General features: G+C 40.8%; 1 long non-coding RNA gene across 4 annotated transcripts in view; it reads left to right on the forward strand.

The window, feature by feature from the left end:
* Positions 1-22,963, forward strand: part of LOC142840581 (uncharacterized) — a 58,459-nt gene that overhangs the window by 16,455 nt on the left and 19,041 nt on the right. Inside the window, exons 4-10 of one of the 4 annotated variants that reach the window (XR_012908940.1) lie at positions 160-261; positions 1,019-1,160; positions 3,062-3,161; positions 9,385-9,465; positions 17,414-18,022; positions 18,338-18,435; positions 20,226-20,368. This is a non-coding gene — a long non-coding RNA (uncharacterized LOC142840581). Of the gene's footprint in view, positions 1-159; positions 262-1,018; positions 1,161-3,061; positions 3,162-9,384; positions 9,466-10,302; positions 10,430-17,413; positions 18,436-20,225; positions 20,369-22,963 lie in introns of all 4 variants that reach the window. The other 3 variants (XR_012908941.1, XR_012908942.1, XR_012908943.1) reach the window with 3 other exon arrangements.

A 22,963-nucleotide genomic window follows, 5' to 3' on the forward strand; every position in this document is an offset into this window, starting at 1 on the left:
TTGGAGCCTGTCCTGGAACTAGCTCTTTTAGACTAGGCTGGCCTCAAACTCACAAAGATCCTCCTGCCTCTGCCTCCCAAGTACTGGGGGATTAAAGGCGTGCACCACCGCTACCCGGCTGATTGTTCTATCTTAATTTGTTTCTTTACCTATTTCCAGATGATGCTGTCAGAAATATGTTCCCTGTGAAGAGAAAAACTGAGCCCTTTTGGACCATTGAGATTATTAAGAATATAGTTTTAAAATCATGGTAAAATCTTGGTAAGTGATTCATTGTCTCTACTGGGCTTGCCAAGTTAATGAAAAGGAACTGGGAAGGTGGTCTTACAAGGCATCAGAGAATTACTTCACATTTACCCATTATGTGAAAATAGATTAAAATATTCAAGCTATACTAAAGAATTACGAACCTAGCCTCCTTTTTTCTGTTTTTTTATAGGTGGTAAGATTGGAAATATCCCAAGATTAGTTGTGGGAGGAGATTTGAATTTAAATCTATTACATAAAAAGAAATTTTGATGCCCACTAAAAGAATTTTTTTATCATTTTAAAGATGACTAATGACCTTGGGTTTGGGTCGGGCGGTGCTCAGGAATTCAGTATGTAGCCCAGCCTGGTCTAAGATATGGCAATCCTTTTGCCTCAGCTTCCGTATAACTGGTAAAAGCATTAGCCACAAGGGTATTACAGTGTCAGATCATACTTATCTGATGATGGTAATTAACATGATAGAAAATATGATTACAGGCTGGGCAGTGGTGGCGCACGCTTATAATTCCAGTTCTTACTTGGGAGGCAGAGGCAGGCCGATCTCTGAGTTCGAGTTCAGCCTGGTATACAGAGCTAGTTCTAGTACAGCTAGGGCTGTTACATAGAAAAACCCTGTCTCTAAAATCAAAAAAGAGAGAGAGGGAGAGTGTGTGTATGTGTGTGTGTGAGTATGTGTGTGTGTGTGTATTTGTGTACATGTATATATGATTACATATCAAATCACCTGGGATGCCTGTTTAACGTGCAGATTGCTGGGGAGCTAAATTTTGTCATTGGTCAAGATAAACTTCTAAGGTCTGCCCCTCAGGCTGTCCTGTTCAAGATTCACCAGCCCACCAGGATGAATCACTGTTTCCAGGGATGCCTTGGGAGGCAGCTGGAAAGCCTTGGTAAGTTGTTAATGCTTTTGGTGAGGTTTCTCATTTGGTAACAAAAAGAAAGTGTTCACCATGTGGCATTTCTGGCTTCTTCAATGGGTAGTAAGTACTTAACTAAGTACCCGAGAGATTATTCTAGGTGGTAATAAGGTCCTGCTCTTAAAAGACTTTTCCTTTTTGATAGGTATGTTAAATGGCTAAATAATAAAAGTATAATGTATCATAAATGTTATTTGATTTTCTGCTTCATTTTTATTTTATTTCTTTGTTTATGTTGGTTTGTCAAACAAGGTTTCTTCTCCGGAACTCATTATTTAGACTAGGGTGGCCCCAAAGTCACAGAGATCTGACGGCTGGGATTAAAACCATGCACCACCACCGCCCAGCAGAATTTTTCTTTTTATGACATGAAAAGTTACATTGAACGAAGTCAACCAAGTATAGGGCTGTAATCCCAGTAGGATTCAGGTAGGAAGATTACTAGTTTGAGGCCATCATAGGCTACAATAACAACAAGAAAAGATGATTGAGTTAAACCAGGCAGTATCTTGTGTTTTCCTCTCTTCTCCCCACTCTTTTTTCTGTTTGTTTTTAAAGATTTGACAGGGGGCTGGAGAGATGGCTCAGAGGTTAAGAGCATTGCCTGCTCTTCCAAAGGTCCTGAGTTCAATTCCCAGCAACCACATGGTGGCTCACAACCATCTGTAATGGGGTCTGGTGCCTCTTCTGGCCTTCAGGGATACACAGAGACAGAATATTGTATACATAATAAATAAATATATTTTAAAAAAAAGATTTGACAGGGTCCCTGTAGCCCAGATTAACCTGGAGCTTTGGTCCAGCATAATCTGCAAGTTGGCAATCCCTGACAACTGCTACCCGAGTGCTGGGATTACAGGTCTCCGCCACTGTTTACACCTGCCATTTCCTCTTTAAGAATGATGGCTGATCCAGCTGATCGTTGGAGATCGCAGACAGTGGCAGAGAGTCTTTCGTTGCTCTTTTGTCTACATTATAACTCTCTCTCTCTCTCTCTCTCTCTCTCCCTCCCTCCCTCCCTTCCTCCCTCCCTCCCTCTCTATCATGCTGAAACTCAAACCCAGGATCTTAGACGTACTAACAGTTGTTCCACCAAGTGAACTATATCTCTGGCTCTGAGGAAGATAACTTTTAAAAAATGTTGTGCAGTTTGCTGGATCCTATGAGTGAGTGACCTCAGAAAAGAAGGGGACTCCCCTAGTAATAACAGCATACAGTACATAAGCTAAGTAGGGAAATAAAGGCTGGCTTTGTTCTCACTTCTGGCTAGGGAGAATAGTTAAAATGTCACTTTTCTTTTGAGGCGGAGATTGAAACAGGGTTTCTCTGTAACTGTGGGTCTCCTGGAAGTTGTTCTGTAGACGAGGCTGGCCTCGATTACACAGAGAGATCCGCCTGTCTTTGCCTCCCCCCCGTGCTGGGATGAAAGGGGCACCACCACCTGACAGAAATGCCATTTCTAAGTGTAGCTTATCTGACACAACTATGTAGCCTTCTGAATGGTTTGAGTGGACCATATGCTTCCCAGTATCCTCAGTGCTGTTGAGGGCCAGAAGAGCAGAAATCACTACTAAGGCAAGTGAGCTAGTTGTCAAAAGCTTTTGGATTGTTTTTGTGTCAGTGATGTAGCTAATGCTCATGTGTGCTCTGCCACTGAGTTGTACTACCAGCCCCCGAAGCTGCTGCTTGACAGAAGGTTTTGTTGGAACATAGACCTCTACACTCACTACTCTCTGTGGACTTTAGTGCTGCAGCGTGATTGAGTGGTATATAGGCTGTACGGTCTGTAGAGCCTGAAATATTAGCATTAGGCCTCTTCAGGAGGTCTGGCCCTTCCCACTGTAAGTTAAGTCCTCTTTTCTTTTTATTTCTAGGATACTTGCTTTTACAGCTGATCCTACAAATTGATATAGGTTTGCATCTGAATTTCTGCCCAGGAAAATGAAGAACAAGAGCATGCATGGACGCAACAGGGTATGTTGGTGAGGTTCTGTAGACTCAGCATCCAGGGTATGGCTTCAGGATGATCAGGCTATCAAAGAAACAGGCTGAGGGAACAGGGCCAGTGGGCCATGGACTGAAACATTTGAAGCTGTGACTCAATAAGCTTTTCCTCCTCTTAAGTTGTTTTGTCTCTGGTATTTTGTCATAGACAAATAAACAAAGGCAGGTTTCTAAAAATTAGGACTTAAAAGAACAATTCACATTGCATTGCCCTCCCACCTCCCACAATGCTGTTAATTTAACCGCAACATGACCTTACACCTACAACCAATTTTCGCCCTGTGCCACACATACAACCCTCTAATTTTCTTTAATTTTTTTTTAATTTTAATTTTTTTATTGTATATGTGTGTACGGGTATTTTGCCTACCACATACATGTAGAGTCCAGGAAATTGGCCGGAGTCTGGCGTTAAGACAGTTCTAAGCAACCACAGGGTGTTGGGAACCAAAACCTCAGGAAGAACAGCTTAACAAATGAGCCATTTTAGCACCCCCAACCCCTGCCCCATTTTTTTTGTTGTTTTTTTGTTTTTTGGGTTTTTTGTTGTTGTTTTTCGAGACAGGGTTTCTCTGTAGTTTTGGAGCCTGTCCTGGAACTAGCTCTTGTAGACCAGGCTGGCCTTGATCTCAGAGATCCATCTGCCTCCTGAGTGCTGGGATTAAAGGCGTGCGCCAGCACTGGCCTGCTCCCCATTTTCTATTTAAGGTTTTTTGGTTTGTTTATCTGATTGCTTGTATGTGTTTGTTTGCATACATGCGCACACGTGTATGTGTGTGTGTTAATACACATTGACCCTGAGGCCTTATGCATGGTAAGCAAGTACTGTACCAGTAATCCATTTATTTATCTATTTTTATTTTGAGAGAGGGATGTCACATAATTGTCCAGGCTGGTATTAAATTTACTCTGTAGCCCCTGCAAACTTAAATGTATGGTTTCCTGACCCAGTCTTCCAAGTAGTTAAAGGCGATGGACCTTTGCCACCAGGCTTGACAAGTTAACATTTTTAATTTCCTTGTTGTTGATAATGCTGTGGTTGGGACCTAGGACCTTACACATCGCTATGTAAGCACTCTATCACTGGACACCAGCCCTGTTTTTACATTTTAAAGTATTAGAATCTGATGGCTGGGAAAATGGCTCAGTGGATAAGAACAGTTGCTATACTCCTCAACACCTGCATAAAAAGCTGGGTGTGGGACCTATAGAGATGACTCAGCATGTTAAAAAAGGCTTGCTGCTCTTTCAAAGGATGCTAGTTCAGTCCTGGTATCCATGTTAGGCATCCTATAACTCCAGCTCTAGGGGATCTATTACCTTTTTCTCACTCATGAATGCACACACCCAAGTGTTCATGCAAACACATGAACGGACTCTTCTTTTAAAAGCCTGACATGACCATGATCACATGTAACTCAAGTGCTGTGAGTGACAGAAACATGAGGACCAGTGGGGCTTGATGCCTCCAAGTCTGTTCCAGGTTCAATAAAAGATCCCGTGCCAAAAGGATAAAGTAGACAAAGGTATACACACATATAGCTTTGCCCTAATGTCTTACTTGGGTGAGGAGATAATAAGAAGTTGAGGCGTCGCTCACACACTCACTGAGAACACACCTACACTCACACTGGGAACACACCTACACTCAAGCCAACTTATTTTTCTCCAAAAGAAAAAAAACAGGAGAAGCCACTCTTCTCTACTCAGATGTGTAAAACATGTGCTGGTTGTATAGAGAGTAAAATATTAACTTCTCAAAGAAAAAAAAAAGAAGGTGAGGCATCAACAATCATAGATGCTAAGAGTGGTGAACGGGAGAGGGCAGACTCATTCAGTTAACAATGGAAAAAACTTACAACCACACCCAACACCCAGGTCTTTAGATCCTTTGACAGTTGACATAGCATCATCACCCCTCCTTGGCTAGTAGGCATCATCAGGACCTCTGATAGTGCCTGTTTCTAGTTCTTCAGGAAACATCTTGTGCTCCATCATTGGCAAGGCACGATCAGGTCCTGTGACAGTGCCAGGCAGATGCCAGGGGGTTCTGTTTGGCCTCTTAGGCCTTAACTTCCTACACACACACAAATATGCATTATAATTTGGCCTTTAGGTGCCTTTGTCCTCCACTGGCCATTAGTGAGGAGTGAAGTGATCATGTTCTTCAGACTAACATCTCTCAGAGCAGTTTCTCTTCCATCCTACCTTCTGTCAAGCACAACTATGTGGACACTTTCCAACACTTTTCTTCCTCTCCTTTTCTTTATTCATCTTTATGATGTGAACATTTTCCCACATGTAGATGTATGTACTGTCCATGAAGGTTAGATTCATCCCCTGGAACTGGAATGCAGACAATTGTAAGCTGAGGTATTGGTGCTGGGACTTGAACCTGTATCGTCCATAAGAGCAGTCGGTGCCATTAACTACTGAGCCAACTCTAGAGACCCAAGTCGTTATTTTTTCAAGAGAGGTGATGGCTTTATGTAGATAGGTATTTATGCTCAGTTGCATCGATTTCAGGATCTTACATAAATGACAATATTTTTGTAGCAAGATCTTAAATACAATTTTCCTCCATAAGGTAGGTCAGTGTTGATGCTTCTCACCCACCAAACAACCTGACAACCTGAGTCCAGTCCCCTGAAACCTATACAACTGGAGGAGAGAATCAGTGCCCACAATTTTCCTTTTACGTTTCACCCACACTGTGGCGCATGTCATAAACACAGGCACACAAATAAGTAACATCATTTTAAAATATTTAAAAAAAATGAATCATGAAAAGACCTCGTAAAAGCAGAATACCTCATTGGTTTAAGACAGCCAAATTCATGTCCCTGAAAGAATTTCCAAGATAGCATGGCATTTTTTGTGTGTGTATGTGGTGGGAGGTTGGTTTAGTTTGGCAATACAGGGTTTATCTGTGGAGCCATGGCTATCCTCGCTCGTTTTGTGGACAAAGCTGGCCTCAAATTCACTGAGATCCGCCTATATCCGCCTTCCAAGGGCTGGTATCACAGGTGCGTGCGACCACCACCTGGCTGTATTTTTTCATAAAAAAAGTTATCTATCTCTGTAAAGCTTTCATTTGTGTGTTTCTTTTTGTTAAGAAACAGGGGTTCACTATTTACCAGCCTGGCCTTAAACTCATCTCTTATGCTGTTTCAGCCACCAGACAGATTTTTTTTTAAAATCCTTTTACCCTGTATTTAGAACTAAGTTTTTCTCACTGTTAGATTTTGTGTGTGTGTGTGTGTGTGTGTGTGTGTTTCTGTAGGTAACAAATGCAGCTCAGAGGTAAATCTAGAGTGGCATCTTTGCCTTCTACCTGGTTTGAAACAGGATCACTTTGTTATTTACCTCCATACACCAGGAACACCTTCAGCTTCCATTCTCATAGGAGCACTGGGATTACAGATGCTCACGGTACAGACCCAGCTTTAACTTTGGTCCTGGGCATTCAGACTTGGGTCCTCAGGCTTGGCATGCAAGTTCTTTCACCCTCATCTCCCTAGCCCCACTTTGAATTTTTTTTATTATAATATGTGACTAATTATTTTTAATTTAATTTTTTTAAAAAAGGAAACTATATTTTCATTTTACATACCAATCCCAGTTCCTACTCCCTCTTCCCTCCCATTTCCTCCTTATACCCACTCCACCCAACCCCCATCCACTCCTCAGAGAGTGCGCATTGCTTTGTGGAAGGTCCAAGGCTATATCTAGGCTGAACAAGGTATCCATCCAAGGAGAATAGGTTCCCAAAAACTACCTACAAGCAGTAGGGAAAAATCCTGGTCCCACTGCCAGTGGCCCCCTCAGTATGCCACAGCCATACAACTGTCACATTCAAGGAACTAGTTAGGACCTATGCTGCTTCCCTATTTTGAATTTTTGATGCTTTTTTTTTGGGGTGTGTGTGTGTGTGTGTGTGTGTGTGTGTGTGTGTAGAAAAGCTTATTATAGCCTTGACTTTCAGATAAAGTGCTCTGTAACCAAGCTGTCCTTGAACTCACAGAGATCCAGCTGCCTCTGTCTCCCGAATGATGGGATTAAAGATGATCTCAACGACCACCTGTCTTAAGGCAGTTATATTCTGGAAACTAAGTGTGGATTTAAACTGATTGTAATCCTTGTGTCTCCGATTTCTAAGTACTGGTATCATCAGTTTGGGCCACCATGCTAATGTTACACAGCTTCCTTGATTGTGCTCCCCTATAACACCAGGAATAACACTCATCAGTTAGTTAGCTTTTTCAACTGAAAGATTACAGTCAGGCAGGGCCTTGCAGTCAGAGATAGTCTAGTACAATTAGAACTGTAGACTCTGCCTCTACATTAATATAGTAAAACAAGTCTTTGCATTCTTTGAGATCCTCCCCTCTTTGGTTTTCTTGAGACATAGTCTAGCTATGTAATGGAGCCAAATTGACATTGAAAACCTCTTTTTTATTTTTTATCATTTTATTTATTTATTTTAGGTTCTCAAGACAGGGTTTCTCTGTGTAACAGCCCTGGAGGTCGTGGAATGAACTCTGTAGACCCGGCTGGCCTCAAACTCAGAGATCTGCCTGCCTCTGCCTCCCAAGTGCTGGGATTAAAGACATAGGTCATTATGTCTGATTCTATTTTTTTTTAATTTAATTTAAAAAAATTTAAAGACTGTCTTACTATGTGTCTTAGGCTGGCCTTGATACATCATCCTCAGGCAGGCCTTTACATCTCCAGTGTGAGAATTATAGGCATGGTCCATAATAAACAGCTTTTTTTGTTATTTTTTAAGATTTTTTTCAATGTGAATGAGTTTTGCACGTGTGTGCCATGTGCGTGTTTGGTCACTAAGGGTAGAAGAGTACATCTGATTCCTGGGAATTGCAGTTACAAATGGCTGTGGATGCTGTGAAGTAAACCCTGATCATTTGGAAGAGTAGTCAGAGCCCTTAACAACTGAGCCATCTCCAAGCTTTCATGTTTTATTTGTTTTTTGTTTGTTTGGTGTTTGGTTGGTTGGTTTTGTTTTGTTTTCTTTTGTTTTTTGTGGCAGAATCTTGTTATGTGATCAAGGGTGTTTGTAAATTGCAAATATTCCTGTGTCTCCTCAATACTATGCATAAGGGATAGGTGTGAAACACCACACCCTTATTTCCTGCTTTCTTTTCCTTTAGTATATAATATTTTATCATTTCCTCCTTTCTTTTCTCCCCTTTGTTGGGTCCGGCAAGGAAAGGTCACACAAAGATGTTGACAAACCACCAAAGCTTAATAAACCAGAAGCAAACTTTATTCCAGAAACCAGAATCCAGGAAAAAAATAAAAAAATCTTCATGGTGCACAAAAAGCTTATCAGCTACCTGAGACCACAGCCAGAGATTTTTTTTATTAGGCTGCGGCAAAAGTCCGGTTTCTGAACCCACCTTTTTATGGTAGGGGCACTAAGCATTAGGTCTGAACAAAGGAATTCTTTATAATCTCAAGGTAAAACTTAGATACATATTGCCTTATTTTAGAATAAATAAGAAGTTGGTTCTTTCCTTTCACCGAATGAGTCCCAAGGATGGGACTCAGATGGTCAGGCTTGAAAGCACTGAGGCATCTTGCCAGCCCATGGCTTTGTTGTTTGGCTTACAGTTTCAGAAAATACAGTCCATCAAAGTGTAGATGGACGATGCTCCCACCATCGCTGTGGCAAATTTTGGCTATTCTAGCATTTTGAGGGCCGGCGATGGTGGCACTGCCGGGCGATGGTGGTGCACGCCTTTAATCCCAGCACTCGGGAGGCAGAGGCAGGTGGATCTCTGTGAGTTCGAGACCAGCCAGGTCTACAGAGCAAGTTCCAGGACAGGTTCCAAAACCACAGAGAAACCCTGTCTCAAAAAAAAAAAAAAAGATAAGAAAAAAAATCTAGCATTCTGAGGGAGAATGCGGCACTAGTAAGGCTGGGCGGCTATTTTCCTCAAAGCTCTTTTTGCACTAACCCACTTCTGCCGACTAGGCTGCCCTTATCGAAGATTCAATGAATACCAAGGCACCCGTGACTGGGGCCGAAGTGTTCAAACACATGAGCCCATGTAGGACATTTTATATTCTATGTATATTTTTTCCTTTGGTTATAACACAGTCCTAATAGCCAAGTTAAAAACTATGGTTTTCATGATTTACTATGTCAATTCTTCTATTTGACTTTCAGGATTCTGAGTAACTAATGCTTCCATGAATATCTCCGAAGGACAGATGAACAAAGAAAGAAACAGGTATCTAACTCTATTAGGTAAGCAATTGTTGAAGGCTTATTTCTGGAAGGCCAGCACTTTGGAGACTGAGCTAGGGTTCAGTCAGGGCTGTATAATAAGACTTATCTCAACAGCAACAACAACAAAAGAAAACAACTCTTTCCTCTTTGGCCATTTTCTGTTATTTGTTGCATTCAATAGCTTTTCTAAGACTGAGCTAGCCTTACATTTGTGAAAAAAAAAAACTCTATACTCCCAAGGACTTTGAATTCAGTTTGTTAAATTTGTTATTTATAATTTTATTCTTTGTTCAATTCATTAGTGTTTTCTTTCTGAGTTCAAATTTTGAGTCATTTGTTGATGGACTCACTAATGATAGGTTTTTTTGCCTGCTTTTTCCAACTAAGGAGATCTCAAACATATGCCATGCAATTAAATATGCTTTAGTGACACCATTTTCAAACTGGCACGCAGTATCCCAAGGTTTGAATAGAGGCCATTGATTTACAGTTGCTATTTAGATTCATCCCAGTTACTGTTCTCCCTTCTACCTTTTTCTGCTGTGCTGGAGGCTAGAACCCAGGAGTGTTACAGGCTAGGCAAGCACACTTCCAGGGAGCTACCCTCCAGCCCAAAGTGCTCTTTTAATTATATCTACATAGAGACAGTTAAAGTTAGCATGCTTGTAGTTGCAGGTCAGTTAACTATCATGCTGATTTCCTAAGATTGGATGAAGTGGACAGTTCTTGTAGTGACTATAAGACTAGCCATTTTCACACATCACACATCGATACTAGTAAACTATAGTAAGTATTTTTTTAAATATTTATTTATTTATTATGTATACAATATTCTTTCTGTGTGTATGCCTGAAGGCCAGAAGAGGGCACCAGACCTCATTCCAGATGGTTGTGAGCCACCATGTGGTGGCTGAGAATTGAACTCAGGACCTTTGGAAGAGCAGGCAGTGCTCTTAACCACTGAGCCATCTCTCCAGCCCCAGTAAGTATTTTTTTTAACAATTCACCAATTGCAAGATGAATATAGTGGCTCATGCCTATAATTTCAGCAGTTGGAAGGCTGAGGTTGGAACATCACTGCAAGATGGCTGCCTGCATGTACTACCTGTTATGTAATTCTATTCTCAAATATCCCAAAAAGGGAAAGAAAAACAATTTTAATGCTTGAAAGCAAAACATATTCTCCTTTAGTATTTTATTTTGTGTATTTTTGATTCCTAATTATATAAAACAGGCTTTTTCTTGGCTTTTTGAGTTTTATTTCCTGCTTTTGTTGTTGCAGTTTTTTGAGATAATTTCTTCTTGGCTGTCCTAGAAATAGCTCTATAGATCAGTCTTGCTTCTGCCTCCCAAGTGTTGGAAATTAAGTCATGTGACATCATGCCCAGCTTCCGTTTTATTTTTGTTTAACTCTTTGCTGTTTGTATTAGTGAGCGGGCTGTATGCAGTGTGTGGAGAAAGGACAGCTTGCAGGCCTTGCTTCTGTCTCACTGAGCCAGTTTCTCTTCTTTCTGCCGTGTGCTTGTCATCGAACTGCTGTGCACTCCTTGCTAATTTGCCTCTGCTCCGATGAATTTCATTGTACTTTCCATCTCACTCTAGGAGGCTTACAGATGGGTCCCGCCAAATCCGTCTTTTTCCACTGAGCCAACTCCCTGACCCTCCTTCACATTTGCAGTGCTGGGAATAGAGCCGGCAATCTCAAATATGTTAGACAATTTGAGTTTTTTTTGTTGGTGCGCTCGTTGCTTTGATTTCACAAGACAGGGTTTCTCTGTACTTCATGCTGTCCTGGAACTTGCATTATAGAGCAGATTGGCTTCAAAGCCCAATCTCTTCCTGAGTGCAAGGGTGAAGGCGTGAGCCACCACCTACCTATCTGACTAGGTGTGAGTTTCTTACACTTAGTTGCAACTTTGATGTCTGTTTTTGTGAATTTGATTTTTATTGTGGTTCAAGACATGGGATGGAACATATTAGCTTCAGAGACAATTGGTTTGATTTAGCCTAGGGAGTCTTGGATCTCTCTGTGTATTCAGTCTGGCCACAAACTCAAGGCAATTCTCTTAACTTAGTTTCCTAAAGGATGGAATTAAGGGTTGAAAACCCAGGCTTGATCACATATTGAAATTTATTATATCATATTTCAAATATTTTGTCTGGCCTAACCTAAAAATACATATGTAGGAAATTCAAGTATCCCTTTCTTTCTTTCTTTCTTTCTTTCTTTCTTTCTTTCTTTCTTTCTTTCTTTCTTTCTTTCTTTCTTTCTTTCTTTCTTTCTTTCGAGACAGTTTCTCTTTAGCTTTGGGGCCTGTCCTGGAACTCGCTCTGTAGACCAGGCTGAACTCACAGAGATATGCCTGCCGTTGCCTCCCAAGCGCTGGGATTAAAGGCGTGTGACACCACTGCCCAACTTCAAGTTTCCTTTTCTTTGACCTATTATATGTGTATTCACTATTTTTGTTTGCTTTTTTTTAATTAATTAATTTATTTATTATGCATACACTATTCTGTCTGTGTGTATGCCTGCAGGCCGGAAGAGGGCACCAGACCTCATTACAGATGGTTGTGAGCCACCATGTGGTTGCTGGGAATTGAACTCAGGACCTTTGGAAGAGCAGGCAATGCTCTTAACCTCTGAGCCATCTCTCCAGCCCCTTGCTTTTTCTTTTCTTTTTTTTTTTTTTTTGAGTCCAGCCCAACCTCAAATTCACAATCCTCTTGCCTTAGCCTTCCAGGTACTAGGATTACAAGCATGTGACACGAATAATACACCTAGTTTCCACTTACTTTTCATAAAATGAGCATAAGGATAATTTCCTATCGTTTATAATCCATTCATTTTTACAACTTTTTAAAGATTTATTTTCTAATGTATATTGGGGTTTTACCTTCATGTTTGTCTGTATGTGAGTGTCAGATCCCTTGGAGTTGGAGTTACAAACAGTTGTGAACTGCCATGTGGTTGCTAGGAATTGAACCCAGATATTTTAGGGGGAAAAGCCAGTGCTCTTACCTGTGGAGCCATCTCTTCAGCCCCTATTTTTTACCATTTTTATGTTGTTGTGAAATATGTTTGTTTGTTTTGTTTTTTCAAGACAGTGTTTCTCTGTAGCTTTGGATCCTATCTTGGAATTCATTCTGTTGACCAGGCAGGCATCAAACTCACAGAGATCCGCCTGCCTTTATCTCCTGACTGCTGGGATTAAATGTGTATGCCACCCCTCCTGGCTTGAAATAGGTTCTTTTAGAATGATATTTAAGGATTTTGTGTAATATTTTGAACCCTTCTACCCCAATAAACAGGATCTTACAAAGCTCATGCTGGCCTTAAAGTCAATGTGTAACTTAGGATGAGCGTGATTTTCACGTTCCTACTTCTGCATTCTATGATTAGAGGCCCAGGGCACTATTTTTTTTTAAACAGTTCTGGTGATATAACACAGGGCTTCATTTGTCCAGATCTTCTCTGGCACTGAAAGGTGAAGTACTAAGCTTGTACTTGCTAGTGAAGCAGTAGTCTGCCGTTGAGCTGTATTATATTTAACATCTCTTTTAACATTGCCGAGCCCATTATTAAACTTACTCTACTATAGCCCAGACATTGTTTTTTAACTTATCATCCTTCTAATTTCGCCTCAACGCCATTCTCCATACCTGGAATTATGCATTGGTGCCATGATTTGTGCCTTATTTCTGGCATACATCATATAATCTTCTTATTTATTTTACTATTATTTGTTTTGAGGGGGATTGTTTGTCTTTGTTTTTTTGTTGTTTTGGTTTTCCAAGACAGATTTCTCTGTGCTTTTCGCTGTCAAGAAACTAACCCATAGGGCTGGAAAGATGGCTCAGTGGTTAAGGGCATTGCCTGCTCTTCTAAAGGTCCTGAGTTCAATTCCCAGCAACCACATGGTGGCTCACAACCATCTGTAATGAGATCTGGTGCCCTCTTCTGGCCTGCACACAGACAGAATATTGTATGCATAATAAATAAATAAATATTAAAAAAAAAGAAACTAACCCGTAGAGCAGTCTGATTTATACTCACAATCTTCCTGTCTCTGTATCCCACGTGCTGGGTTAAAGATATATGCCACCACTGTTCAGGTGGATTTTCTTTTTTAAAAAAGTGATTTTATATGTATTAGTAGTTAGCATACATCTATGTGTGTGCACATCTCATGTGTGCCTTGGTCCTTGTGGAGGACAGAAGATGTTGGATTCCTTGGAACTGGAGCTGAAGATGGCTGTGAGCCTCCAGGTGGGTGCCGGGCGAGTTGACAGTGCTCAGCTAGCTCTCAACCCACCTATAATTAGTATTCACACTATCTTGCACATTCAGGGCTGGGAGGTACACTATGGATATCTGTAAGGATTTCAGTAGTACTAATTTTCAAAATCCTTTCCCAGTATTCTGCTTCTAACATAATATACTATTCTCTCAGCTCCTCTGTGAGTGTCCACTCAGCTTTGCCACCACTGGCTTATACTCTCATGCCAATTTGCAATGTTTTCATATTACGTGTGATAGTAGTTTCCTTTTTATGGGCTGTATGGGTTTTGCTGTTGTTGAATGAAAACAAATATAGGCAGTATATAAAAACGAGTGTATTTGTGTTCCAACAAAACCATTTCATAAAAAGTGAGTGAGCTGTGTTTGTGTGGAAGCTGCAGTTTGCCCATACCTGCTTTATGACGTTTTACTTCTAATGTTTATGACTCTAATCCTCCGGTATATCCTTTCAAGATTCTTTTGTTTTCTGTTACTGTCTTACATGCATGTATGTAAGTTTGTCACGTGTGTAGTGCCCACAGAAGTCAGAAAAGGGGTTACAAACCCATAGAACTGAATGTACAGAACCTGGAACATTTGGAAGAACAGAATATGCTCTTCATGCTGAGACATCTTTCCAATCCCTCCTTTGTAAAATCTTGGAAGTTTTTTTGTTTTGTTTTAGTTGTTTTCTGGGAGTCTGGCTCTTTAGCCCAGTCCTGTAAATCTCCCTGTGTAATTCTGATTGACTCCTAACCTGCAGCGAATGTCAATAATCAACCAGAGTTAGAGGTGTCACCGTGCTCAACTGTGATTTTTAAGCATCCAGTTTGTTGCTGCTGACATGTTTGCATACCAGTTTTTTTTTTTTCATTTCAAAGAACACCGAGATTAGCTAACCACGTCCTTCTGTCATCAGTATTGTGTGTTATGCTGTAAAATTGATTTATTTTATTAGAATGCCAAGCAGCTGCATTCCTTTTGCCGTAATTTGCTTACTCTTACAGTGGTTAAACACTGAATGACAAAAATTTGGAGAAGGACAGCATGTCATTGTGCTAGGCCAAGGCAGGGACCTTAAGGTAGGAACTGAGGAGACCATGGAGGAATGCGTGCTGCTTTGTTTCTCTGCATTGCTCAGCTATCTCTCGCATACAGCCCAGGCTCACCTGCCTAGCAGTAGTATGACTAATGGCCTGGGCCCTGCAATCCACAGCAATCAAGAAAATTCCCCCAGATATGGCTCTAGGCCAATCTAATGAAGACAGTTCCTCAATTCAGGTTCCAGCTTCCCAGGTGTGTTTTAAAAATTAAAAGTAGCTATCACCATCTGGAAGAGTTCCTCTCAATCCATATTTCATTGTATGAAAATTTTTAAGTTTCTAAAACTTATCTCTAGTGGAGTATCATGACTGTTGCAGCTTATGTCTGGTTCTTTATGTCACCCTGCTTTTGTTGAGGACAGGAATCCTTAGACTGTCTCCTTAATCTCCTCTCTCCTTAAGACTTCCATCAGTCTTAACTTGAGGGTTTTGCATCTCTGGGCATGGCCTTTCTACCTGCATCTTTCTTTGTATATATGGAGTATTTATCAGGTCTAAGCCATTTTCTACTATTGTTAGTTATATGTGAATGTCTTTTCACCCTATGTGTAAATCAAAATTTCATCACCCTAAATCAATCCAGCTAATGAAAGTATTACTCGTATTATTTAATTGCTTTGAAACTTGAAAGGCAAGCTAGCATCAAAGTGGTATCATATCTGACTGTCTTTGGAGCTTGACAGCCTCTCTGGTAAACTCTGTCAATCTCACAGGTAGCTCTACAACCCCGTTCTCCTAGCATTTTCTTGCTTTTTCCCTTCTGCTAACTAACTTCCTATTTGCCCTACTGCAGATGAATAGCTTCTGTTTATTTATAGCTTTTGAGTCATTCTTTTGCAGATTGGTTCATAACTGTATCTTAAATCTCTCCTGATTCTTCCATCGATGATAGTATTTTCTGCCATAAATTTGTTTACTCCTTTATCTTACTTAGTTTCTTTGTTTTATCTATTATATTTTATAGACACAAGCTGACATCAAAGTTGCCATGATAGCTGAGTGTAGACTGTCATCCTAATTCTCATGTCTCTGCTTCCTGAAGAGGAGATACCTAACTTATGTGTATCAGAAGTCAGTATGTATCAGTAGTGCTAAGGATTGAAGCTAGGGTCTCATATATGCTAGACAAGTGTTCTACCACTAAACGATACTCCAAGATCTTGTTTTTCAAAATTTCAAATTATATAGAATTTTGTCACCTTATCCTTTTGAGGAAACCTTTTGTGTTATGACAAGTCTTGGGATTTTGGCCAGTTTATCAGGAGATGTCCTAAAGCCCTTGAATCTGATCCTTTTTGGGGATAGGGCTTGGGGATGGCTTAGCAGTTGTGGTTTTGAAGTATACATAGTATCAAGAATGCTTTCTTAGCTCTTTTCCATCTTTCTCTCGGAGAGGCAGCTTTCGCTTCTACCTCTCTCCCCACTTCTCTGCTTCCCCCCCTTCTCTGTCTCTGTCTCTTTCTCCTCTTCTCTCTCTCCCCCCCTCTCTCTGTCCCCCACTTTACCCTTCCTCCTTCCATAACCCCCTGAATAAACATTCAACCTCAAAAAAAAAAGAATGCTTTCTTAGCCTTGCTTATTTGATTTTTTTCAAGTTTCCTTAAGAAATAATTTGAGTGTGTGTAGGACTGATGCTGTTTATTGAATTCTGAGTTTATTTAAATCTGATTGATTAGATGAACTTAATTCAGTAATTTCCAAGTCTCTCTCAGACTCATTTTCTTTTTAAATTTTTTTTATCATTTATTTAACTTTATTTTATGTGCATTGGTGTGAAGGTGTCAGATCCTCTGGAACTGGATTTTCAGACAGTTGTCAGCTGCCATGTGGGTGCTGGGAATTGAACCCGGGTCCTCGGTAAGAACACTCAGTGCTCTTAACCACTGAGCCATCTCTCCAACTCCAGACCCATTTTCTAGTAGGCATAAGATCTTATTGTTTTATTTTGCTTTGTTTTATATATGGTTTAGATCACAGTAGCCTTAATCCTGTATATCCATTGCTGGCCTTAGTCTTCTGAGTGCTGAGATGCTGGCATTATAGGCATACACCACCGTGTGTGACAGAGAAAAACAGAACAAAAGTTCCTCCATCTTGTATTCCTGCTGAGGCCATTCAGGTTTAAGCAGAATCTGATTTCCTTGATGGGGAGTCTCCTGGAAAACTACCCAACTCTGTTCTAGAAACCTAAGGTCAGTACGTCCTAGCTAACTTATCTTTCCTTAACTCCAGCTGCCTCTTTGTGCAGGACCCCCTCCAGGTCACTGCTTATCTTGGTGTGACTTAAACTGCCTCTCTGTGCAGGACCCCCTCCAGGTCACTGCTTATCTTAATGACTGTTAACTGCTGGCCTCTGCAGGAACCCCCTCCAGATAACTGCTTATTTTAGTGACTATTAAACTCCCTGCCTTGGCAAGACCTCCTCCAGGTAACTGCTTATCTTAGTGAGTATTCATCTGCCTTTTGTGCAGGACCCCCTCCTGGTAACTGCTTATCTTAGTGAGTATTCATCTGCCTTTTCTGCAGGACCCCCTTCTGGTAACTGCATATCTTAGTGAGTATTCATCTGCCTTTTTTTGTGCAGGACCCCCTTCTGGTAAGAGCTTATCTTAGTGCATTGATGAGCTCCCTGCCTCTGCAGGAACCCCTCCAGGTAACTGCTTATCTTAGTGACGTAAAACTCCCTGCCTGTGCAGGCCCCCCTCCAGGTAAGTGCTTATCTTAGTGACTTTTAAACTGCCTTCTGCTGTGCAGGCCCCCTTCCAGGTAACCACTTAATAGTCACTTTTAAACTCTGCTTCTGTGAAGCTCCCCTGTAGCTGGCAACTGAAATGCCAGGATTTAGATTTTAATTTCAAAAACATGTGCTCTGGACACTCAGGCTGTTGTTACTAGGTGTCCAAATAATTGGATTTAAGTTCCAGCCAGCTGGAATAAAGACTTTCAGTTGGATATAAACTGTCTTGAGTTGTCTTCTCATGGGCCCTTGGTAATACAGGCTCACAGTTTGCTTACTCAATTTTCCTTTCTCTTCCTCCTTTCTTCCAGGGCAAAATATAAATTTTTTTAAATGAAAGACTATCAGAAAATGAGTCTAAATTTCCACTGCATTGAACATCAGAAGGACGCACGTGTTCATGCTGACCTGTGCCGTTCATGTAGCTGGCTGAGCTGCCCAGTCACTCTGCTTAGTGTTCGTGTTTTATGCCTCCTATTAGGCAACGGCTTTCCCATCCACTTGTTTTTCTCTTGTTCATGTATTTGGATAGCTTTCCTTTTGCTTCTTCTTTCTCTTGTTTTGCTTCCTCATGCTTTCACACTAGTGTAGGCTCTCATGGCCTCATCTTTGTGTTGCATGTTGGCTTGCAATGCATCTTTCTCCTTCGCCTCCGTTTATTGATTTCTATAAATACCCAGTTCCGCTTGCTTTATATGATGATGCCTCTGCTTTTTTCCAATGGTTTCTAATGTACAGTTGAGAACTGACTTCTCCCATCCTCTGTTTCAGGGGTTTCAGTTGCAAATGCCTGCAGAATCCAGATGGGGAACATGTGTGACATGGTTCCTGGTATCACTCTCTTTTTTCTTGAAAAGCTGATTTTCGTGGTGATTTTCCTTTGCTGTCCTTTAACTTATCATAGAGAGTACTGGATGCCAGGGGACAAGTGTTTCTGAGAGGGTGGGGGAGTGTTTCAGAACATGACCAACCCAATGTGCAGAATGCATCTAAAGGGAAAGGATATACTACTACTTGCTTACTGCTAATTTTCTGGAAAGGTCGATCCAACATTGCCAGAATTTCAGGCCTCTCTACACAGGAAACTTGAGTAGCTTGAAAAAAAGTGTTTTGATTTTAGTTCTTCAAGGCAGCAGAGTATGTTTATAAATGCTTTAATAATCTTACAGCGGCGCCTGCTCCTTCTGAATTGTGCTATTGTCATGTCACTGTATTATGTTACAAAATAAGGGTGTGTAGAGCAATTCTTGTTTCAGTCCAGTTTGGGGCACGTTTCTTTGGGTAAAAGTAGAACTGGACTACAATTTTGGGTACATTTGTATAAATTAGACTGAGATATCTGGGAATTAATAGACCATTATATGGACATAAAAACAGCAAAACAGGAGTCCTATCTAGTAACCAAAAATAAATATTGTTGTAAATTTTTTGTTTGTCCTAACTATGTTTGTATCTTTGGTTTAATGTAATTGTTTTCTGTGAGTTAAATGACTTTACTGGATACTGAGTTACATGCCTTGAACAAACTACCATTCCCTGTACACATGCCTCCTAAGCAATACAATATTTAGTCAAAGTCAAGCGACATTCTAGGGCTACAGAGGTTTTATGCTTAAAAGCACAACACAGGCATGTGGTAGCTTGAGTAATTTCATAGCACCCAGTCAGGCGGCTCACAACTGCCTGCGGAACTCCAGTTCCAGCCGGTTCAATGACCAGCAACCATAGCTCGCTGCACTCACTGTACGCATGCCCATCTACCCCCATATGCATCATTTTAATATACACATTAAGACTTTTGTCTGAAACCTAAATTGAGAGGCATTCACATGTAGCACACAATGGTCTTGAGTTTGCTCTGTCATCGAGATGGCTCTGAACTCCCGATCCTTCTTCCTGTGTCTCCCAGGTGCTGGGATTATAAGCTTTTGCCATCATGCCTGGCAAAATCAGCAAGTTGGACTTACTCACTACGTTAAGCCCTGAGTTTGAGCCAGTATGATGTGGTGATGGGAACTGGGGTGGGGGTGAAGCAAGAAAACAGGGCTTATGTGGACTGTTTCCACTGAGGGCAAGCCATGTTCTATGCTACACTTTTCCTTTCTCATGTTACCCAGCTACTCAAGCATTTTGCATTTTTTGTGCTATATATATGTGTGTGTGTGTCGTGCATGTGTTTGTGTTTCCATGTGTGTAGGTATGCCTATTAATTGTCTTCCTCTTACTCACTACCTTACAATCCAAATCTCTGTGAACCCAAACGCCTCCAATTTTGTCTAGGCAGACAGCTTGCTCCCGGCAATCCCTGTTTGCGCCTCCCAAGCACTGGGATTGGAAACGAGCTGTCCTGCCAACACTAACACTATGGAGCATTCAGCTTGTGCTAGGGATCCCAACCTGGGTTCTAAAGTTTTACCAGAAAGTGCTTTGCCCACTGAGTCATCTCTTCAGCCTCAAGTTGTTAACTCTATATTTATGTACTAGAAGGGAGGGAGGGGAAACAGTGAGGGCAAAGAACATGCACATGGGAGCATAGCTATTTGTTTTTGTCTTCATATGTGGAACGGCCATAGCAGGGTGTGGGATCAGAGGACAACAGGCAGAGGCAATTTTCTCCACCTTGTTCATCTTAGGGATTATACTTCTCGTTTTCTGGCAGATTTTTTCACCTTTTGAACCAAGGGTGTTGTGTTTTCTTGTGATGCTAAGAATTGAACCCAGGACCATGCACCAAGCATACTAGGCAATTTACTACTGACTGAGCTATTTGCATCTAAGCCCATTAGAGCTTAACAAGGCTAGGTAAGTGTTCTGAGACATGTCCGTAAGCCCTCTTTTTAAGTTGCATTCCCCCCGAACGTGAATAGTTGATTCCTCAATGTGGCAGTGAAAAATGGCCCGATGTCTGACAGGAGGGAGACATACCCCTGCAGCCTGAGGAGGTCTCTTTCCACTTAGAGAATGTTATGCAGATAACTTAGATGATTGAATTTTTTTTCACTGTGAGCATAGTGAAGCTTAGTATGCTTATTAAGTAAGTGGGGAGGACAAGGATGATATGCATAATTTCAAGGCTTCTTGAGTTGAAGTTAGGTGTATTTACAGTTACTTTGTATATAGTCCTGCGGCTTTTAAATTACATGTCACAAAGGATTTCAATAAAATTTAAAGATTAATCAAAGCTTAAATTTTCAAGTTTAAAAGTTTAGTAAAAGTGGTGGCGCACGCCTTGAATCCCAGCACTCAGGAGGCAGAGGCAGGCGGATCTCTGTGAGTTCGAGGCCAGCCTGGTCTACAAGAGCTAGTTCCAGGACTGGCTCCAAAACCACAGAGAAACCCTGTCTCGAAAGACCAAAAAAAAAAAGTAGTTGAGCTGGTATACTTGTTTCATACCTTTGTAAGTAAAATTATAAAAGGGTTTTTTGAGATAAAACTGAAAGTTGAAAACGTTCTTAGTCCTCGGCAAACATAGCTTGTTCATTCTTTGTCAGATCATTTTTGAGATGCAGTTTGGCTTTATTGGCTGTGTTGAAGTCTTTGACTATTAGTCAGTCCCTTTCTCATCCCATTGCCCCGCTCCCCAACACAGGGTTTATCTGTGTAACAACCCTGGCTGTCCTGGAACCCGCCTGCATCTGCCTCAGGAATGCCAGGGTTAAAGCCATGTACCCCCACCCCTAACCCCGGCCTTCTTTCCCTTCTTATGCCCCTTAATTTTTTTCTTTTTCTGTCCTGTTTCACCCACAAATATTTTATAATATTAGCTAAAGGTTTTATAATTCCAGAGTGATAATCTTTAGATCATTGCCAGAAACAGTATTTCAGTTTATCTTTATGGGCTTTTATACTAATGGTTTTGCGTAGATTCTGCTTCTAAAGTTTGAATATAAATCGCTCGTACCCTTTATTTTGAGAAAACTTTTCTACTTTGCTTTTGTCAGCATTTTCCTGATTCTTTACTTTCTGCTTCACATTTTCCGGTAATGAGGGGGAAAACACCTCCATTTACCTCATCTATTTCTGGCTTGATCTTTTCACTTAGGGCTATATGATACGCGCGCTCTGTTTTCTTTTGATTTGCTGTTGAAATGCCTTCGTGGACTTTATGCTGAGTAGGAATTTTGTGCAATTCTGATTTTCCTTTAAAAATGCAAAATAATTAGTTTGTTTTTGTCTTTGATTTTTTATCCAGGCATAGACGCACAGACCACTAATCCCAGTCCTGAAGAAAATATTTGTGAGTTTGAGGCCAGCCTAGGCTGCTGTAGAGAGACCCTGTGCCAAAAAGAAAAGGGAGAGAGAGAGAGAGAACTAGCGCTTAAATAACCTAAAGCAACATAGGCCAGTGCTGACTCTAAATGCATAAAACGGTGTAACACTTTGCATTCCAAAATTTTTTGGCATGATACATGACCTTAGTTCATAATCAGTAGAATACTGGTTGTGACAGGATATTCAGTGTCATGTTTACAAAATTTACAAATTCTGCAGAAAGATGAATAATAATACATGGCTGTATTAATACCATTGAACTGCTTTCATAAAATGGTTAGGAGAGTTAACATGTAAATAGTATTAGGCTAGGCCTGACTACTAAGGTCCTACCTTGTGAAATGCCTCTGCTCCACCCTCATCACCAGGAAAAAAAATAAATAAAAGGGATAGATGGGATTTTAATAAAAGTGTCCATTCAAGGAACTAAAAATTGAATTTAGGATTGAAATTTTGGCCTGTATTTAGGCACTGACATGAAAATAACAGGTTAGGTCATCCATGGATGAACTATTCTTGGACAGCACTTTGATTTTTCTAGTTAACATATAGTGCGTGTTGGAATTTATTGCACCATTTTCCAACATACATTTTTTTTCCTTAAGAAATTAGAAAGAGGGGGCTGGAGAGATGGTTAAGAGCACTGACTGCTCTTCCAGAGGTCCTGAGTTCAATTCCCAGCAACCACATGGTGGCTCACAACCATCTATAATGAGATCTGGTGCACTCTTCTGGCTAGCAAGCATACAGATAAAACACTGTATACAAATAAATAAAATCTTTTTTAAAAAAAGAAATTAGAAAGGAATCAATGGGGAGAAATGAACTTATTTACAGGTTGGCCAAACAGGGGAGGAAAACATGCCTACATTCTCTCCACCTTTTCTATACAGGTTTATAGAACAAAGCATAAAAGGGTCGTCCTGGGGCCCACTCTCCCCAGCATTGCTTTGTAATACCACCCACATCCAGTCTGGTGTCCTAAGTCCAGGCTAGGTTACTTAGGGAGGCCTACAATTAATACTTAAGACCTTGTCTCAACAAGAACCCCTCACCAATAAAAAAAAAGGATAACAAAAATTATAAGATGTGCATCTGTTGGTTGAAATTTTGTCGGAACTGTGA

This window comes from Microtus pennsylvanicus, chromosome X (assembly GCF_037038515.1).
Source record: "Microtus pennsylvanicus isolate mMicPen1 chromosome X, mMicPen1.hap1, whole genome shotgun sequence".
Classification (NCBI taxonomy): Eukaryota; Metazoa; Chordata; class Mammalia; order Rodentia; family Cricetidae; genus Microtus; species Microtus pennsylvanicus.